This window comes from Marmota marmota, unplaced genomic scaffold (genome assembly GCF_001458135.2).
Source record: "Marmota marmota marmota unplaced genomic scaffold, marMar, whole genome shotgun sequence".
NCBI classification, from domain to species: Eukaryota; Metazoa; Chordata; class Mammalia; order Rodentia; family Sciuridae; genus Marmota; species Marmota marmota.
In genome coordinates this window covers 7,479,139-7,484,262 of record NW_026000026.1, presented here as the reverse complement: position 1 = coordinate 7,484,262, position 5,124 = coordinate 7,479,139, and the positions used below count along the sequence as shown (strand labels likewise).

The 5,124-nt window shown below is 63.6% G+C and overlaps 2 long non-coding RNA genes across 6 annotated transcripts; one reads left to right on the top strand and one right to left on the bottom strand.

The window, feature by feature from the left end:
* The first annotated feature begins 14 nt into the window (after window positions 1-14).
* LOC107137182 lies at window positions 15-2,105 on the top strand. The gene is made up of 2 exons (XR_001502819.2): window positions 15-334; window positions 770-2,105. It is a non-coding gene; the product is annotated as an uncharacterized LOC107137182 (long non-coding RNA).
* On the bottom strand, window positions 1,254-5,118 carry LOC107137174. Of its 5 annotated transcripts, none has more exons than XR_001502818.2 (3): window positions 4,916-5,118; window positions 1,826-4,652; window positions 1,254-1,742 (listed from the first exon to the last, which is right to left on the bottom strand). It is a non-coding gene; the product is annotated as an uncharacterized LOC107137174 (long non-coding RNA). The 5 variants fall into 5 exon arrangements; XR_007350371.1 differs by having other exon boundaries at window positions 1,254-3,532; window positions 3,919-4,652; XR_007350370.1 differs by having other exon boundaries at window positions 1,254-4,063; window positions 4,171-4,652.
* Window positions 5,119-5,124: the final 6 nt, after the last annotated feature.

Below are 5,124 nucleotides of genomic sequence, written 5' to 3'. Positions count from 1 at the left end.
AGGGGCACGTCTGCCGGCGCCTCTGTCCGGGCACCCGCCCACTTCCTCCCCTCCGTGGGCGGGTGGCCTGCTGACATCAGGCGTTTCTGGGCCTGCCTGGCACCCCGTGGAGAGGAAGGAGCCATCGGCCGCCAGGGAGCCGACCCCAGGGCCCGGACCAGCCTGTGGCTGCGCTCCCCGGGTCCCTGCAGCCACATCTGCCTGCCCTTCCCTCACAGGCCACCGCGGCCGCCACTCAAGAGGGACTGGGCTCTCCAGAGGAGGGCCAGAGCGTCCCCTTCCATCCCTGAGGATAGCAAGGCCCACGCCCAGTGTCCGTGGAGCACAGCTGCAGGTTGACCCTGCCCCTGGGTCCCCAGAGCAGCCCCGGGTGGCGGGCACACGGCCCTCCCGTCTGGCAGGGGAAGACGCAGGTGCAGGGAGGTCCGCCCGGGCAGGCTCGGGTGCTGGTTCGTCCTGTTCTGTGAGCCTCCCCACCCAGCCTCCGCCGCTGTCATCTAGGGCGGGTGCTGGCGGAGCTTCCAGAGCCCCTGCGACAGCCCAGGAAACCGCCCGGGCTGGGGCAGGGAGGGCAATGCCGGCTTCACCAGGCGCAAGGCACTTCTGCAGCTGCCAGTGTCCTCCTTCATGTGCCGAGGCCTTGGGTGGGACCCGAGGGGGGAAGGGCCTTGAGTTGGCTCTGGGTCCCCAGCGGGGCTGTGTGGGGCTCTTGGTGGCACAGAACCCGTGTTGACAAGAGCAACGAGCCCTTCTTTGTTTTCATAATAAGTGAAAGAAAGTCACCGACATGCGGATTCCGTCTGATGAGCTTCGACAGATGCCCAGGATCACAGGACGAGAGCACGCGGAGCCCAAGGCCCCTCGGCCCCAGCAACCAGCCCCCACCGCCAGGTGCCCATCATGGCCGCAGGTCGCTTTCCTCCGCCCCGGCCAGCTCCCGCGTCTCAGCACAACACCCGCCAGACGCGCTGCTTGTGCAGAGGCCATCAGGTGCTCCTTGCTGCTGCCCAGTGGGGTCACCGTGAGAACAGCCTGTGGGGGCCATCAGCCCCTGAGTGGCCCTCTGGGCTTCCGGCTGCTGAGAACGTGGGTCAAAGCTGCCCGCTGGGGCTGCAGGGACGCAGGCTCAGGGAAGTGGGCGGGAAGGAGACCACAGAGGCCCTGGCAGCCGCCATGAGGGGAGATGAGGACCCCGAGGCGCGGGGGCAGCCCCTGGCCCTGGGCACGTGTGACAGTGGAAAGCTGGCCAGAGCAACAGCAGCAGCAGCAGCCTGCATTTATTAGACACCTACTAAGTTCCTGGCCTGGTTGTAGGCACTCTGCCTGGGCCACGCCATCAGTCCTCCCGAAACCCCATCATCTCCCCTCACAAGTGGGGAACCCGAGGCACAGGTATGCGTCACCCCTCCAGGACACGTGGCTGGTGGAGGGGAGACCTGGTGTGACTCGGGCATCCAGCATCGTCATGTTCCTCAACCACAGGCCGAGTCTGGTTTGGGTCCCAGTGGGGCAGGTCTGGTCGGGCCTGGAGCGATTTCCGTTTCATGGTCTTCTCCCCACCTGACGGCGGCTGCCGTGGCCTGGTCAGTTCAGGACTGCAGGGCCAGGTGCTGGGAGCAGGCAGCAGGGTAGAAGGCCAAGACCAGGAGTCCTGATTCAGCTCATGAATCCTAGCCAGGATGCGTCCAAGCTGTGTGACTTTGGATCAGTTACTTAACCACTCTGAATGTCCCCTTCCTCACCTGTAAGACCAGAGACAATGACAAGGATGATGACCTGATGGGGACTGGAGGACTTGGCAGGGTGGACTGGGGGTGACATTTACCTGCTATGGGCCCTGCCTGGGGCCTCTCATGCTTAATCCAACTTCATAGCACCTTGCAGACAGAGGCCACGTGGGCCCCATTTACTCATAGAGAAATAGAGGCTCTGAATACTGTGTCCACAAGAACGTCCAGACACTCCGTCCTGCTGCCCATCTGCCTAGAACTCGGGCTTGAATGTCCAGCCACAGAGGAACGTGCTGGGTGGGGACCTGGGAAGAGCAGAGCCCCTTGTTCCCCCACAGTCCCCTTGGCCTCAAAAATGGCGCCTCTGTCCTTCCAGGCCCGGCCAAAAGCCTCAGTGTCCTGCTTCTCCAGCCCCACCCCACCCCTTCCAGGACCACACAGCCACACCCCGCCAGCACTCGACCCGCAGCTGTCCCCGTGCTGCCTCCGCTCCGCCATCGTCTCACTACCTGAAGGAAGTCAGGTCCCACCCCTCCTCTGCTCAGCATCTTCCTGAGGCTCCCAGGTGGCCCAGAAAGACAAGGTCCTGGTTGTCCCCAGGTCTGGGGTGGCTGCTGTTCCCACGTCCCCTGCCTGTGTGCTGGCTCCCTTCAGACACGCTAGCCTCCTGCTCCCAGAACACACTGGGCACTCCGTGGCCTCAGGGCCTTTGCACCTGCTCTTTCCTCTCCCTCTCTCCCTTCCCAGAGGTAGCCAATGAGCACCCTGCCCCAGCTCCTCAGGCCTTTCCCAACTGTGAACGTGTCCAGGGGCCTCCTGGAACACCCTTGAAGTCAAAGGGTCCCCTTCATCAGTGCTCCTTGTCCTCTCCTTCCCTCTCTCCAAGTCGCCCAACCTCAGTTAACACACAACAGTTTGCACTTATTAATATCATCATCGAGACGGTTCTGAACGTCTCTGCCCCTGTGCTCCGCGGCTCGGCTGGCCCGGGTGCCCGACTGCCTTCCGCACCCCTCCTGCTCCTGAGTGCTGGCCTAACTGACATCTGTCCAATCAAGACTGGCGACAGGTCTAGCAAGGGGCCGCCCAGGTCACGAGGCTAGGGCATGGGGCGGGGGGGGGGCTCTGAATCCAGGCTGTGCCCTTAGCCTGCTGGGGCCCGCTCCAGGTCAGCACCCCAGGGACGATGGCTGTGTCACAGTCTTAGGGCAACAATCCCATCCCCCCACCCAGGAGAGCCATTGGCCAGGAGAGAGAGGTCAGGCGGGCTGTGGCCTCCAGCCACCAGGAGGTGACTCATCCTTCCCGTGATGACAGGTGACATTCCTCCTGGTGCCCAGGGGGACTTTGGCCTGAGATAAAGGGAGCTGGCCTCCTGCTTCTGGGAAGAGGAGGACAAACAGGTGGGCGAGGCCTCCTGGCCACTGTCGGGGGTCTGCAGGTCTGGGCTGGGGGTCGTGAGCGGGCAGCCGGTCTGGCTGGTCCACTGTGTCTCCCGCGGGTCAGACCGGGCGTGAGTCCCGCCATCTGGAGAACGGAGCCTTCCCCGAAAGCCGACTCCCTTCAAGGGTCCCTCCACCTGCCCCCGCGTGGCCCAGAGGAGGGCGGCAGACGCTGATTCAGCCAGGAGAGGCCGGGCCAGGCTCCAGCTATAGTTCGGTTCTCCTAGAGGAAGGCTGAGCTGCAGGAGGGACACTGGTCACAGAGTCCCGGGGAGTCCCTGCATCTCCTCGTCTCCGGAGGGCTTTTGGCGGCAAGGAAAGCACAACAGGTCCCAGCGGCCACGTGCAGGTCACTGTCACCTGGTGCCAGAGACGCGGGCTGAGCAGGCCCCAGCCGCCGACTTGCTCCGAGATGTCCCCAAGGGCCAGTTTCCCTGTCGGTCTCCCTCTCTGGGATGTGACTTCCAAAGTGCTCTTGGCTGCCTGGCACCTGTGCTCAGCCAGGGCAGGAGGGCAGGGAAGGGCCAGGAGGGGCCAGCTCAGGGGCTTGGTGACCTCCTCGGAGCCCTGCCCAGGAGACTTCTCTCCCGCAGGCCCAGGCTGCAGGGAGGCTGGGAGGGGGTGGGGTTGCCTGGCACGTTGCACCCACTCAAAATCGGGGTCCAGTCAGTGAGGAAGAGGGAGCAGAAGAGACCCGAGCCCTGGTGGCGTCTGCCCTGGCTTGTTTTGCCATCTGGATAACAGACCTGAGTGCCTCCGCGGCTTGCTTAGCAGTTCCCCTGGTCCCACGTGCTGAGAGGTGTGCCTTGTCACTGAGATCCGCTGCAGGTTTCCAGGGGTGGAGGGACGTGGTCTATGTGCCAACCCTGCCTTCACAGATGTTCTGTTTTCCTGCCAAATGTTCCCCATTATGAACGACCTTGCGGGCGGCTCTCCTGCAGCGCCCTCGGGTTGGTATGTTTGCTCTGGTTCCAGGGACTGCACCCAGGGGCACTTACCCACTGAGCCGCACCCCCAGCCCTTTTCATATTTTATTTAGAGACAGGGTCTCGCTGAGCTGCTTAGGGCTTCGATAAGTAGCTGAGCCTGGCCTCCGACTTGCAATCCTCCTACGTCAGCCTCCCAAGTTGCTGGGATGATAGGGGTGGCCACCACGCCCGCTCATGCAGCCGTGGGCATTTCTACAACACTGGCCCCGGGGGGCAGGCAGGGGTGTCCATTGCAAGAGCTGGGAGATGCTCCCGGTCCCCCCAGGGCTTTGCCAGATGCATCCCCAGCCAGGGTCCTGCTCCCTCCTGCCAGCCACCTTCCCCGGTGACAGGAAGCCATTGCTTTGTTACTGTCCCACTTCCCTCCTTGGTGTGGACCCCGCCCGCAGGCCTTGGCTGTGTGCTTCCTGAGCTGCTGCGCGCCTTTTCTGGTCACTGTTTTCTTTATCCCTTTCTTCGTTTCAGCCTTTCTCTGCGAGGTGTGAATCACTCTGCGGGGGACGGTAACGGTCACAGTGTGCACACAACCTGCTGGCCCTCCTGGCCGTCCCTCACCTTGGTGCTGGCCGCGTTTCGGGTCAGCTCTCCCCACTGCAAGGAATTGTCCTGTGCGTTGTGGGGTGTCCAGCTGCATCCTGGCGTCTGCCTAGGTACTGCAGCACCCCTTCCCCAGTTGTGACCCCTGCAGATGCCCCTGGCCACTGCCCCCGTCTCCTGGGAGGCCAGCCTGCCTGGTTGAAGAGCCCTGACTTACCGTGGCAGCGCGGCCACCTGGGCCAGCCTCAGCACCTCATCTCTAGTTGCAGACGTGCCCCCCCCCTTGGCTTCCAATCGGAGACCCTCCCTCTCCTACTGGGGGGACGTGGGGGGCGTCACCACTGAGCCTCAGTCTCCCCAGCTGTGAAATGGGGATGAGGACCAGAGGTGATGGAGGCGACAGTAGCTCGCGGCCCCCCACGCCGC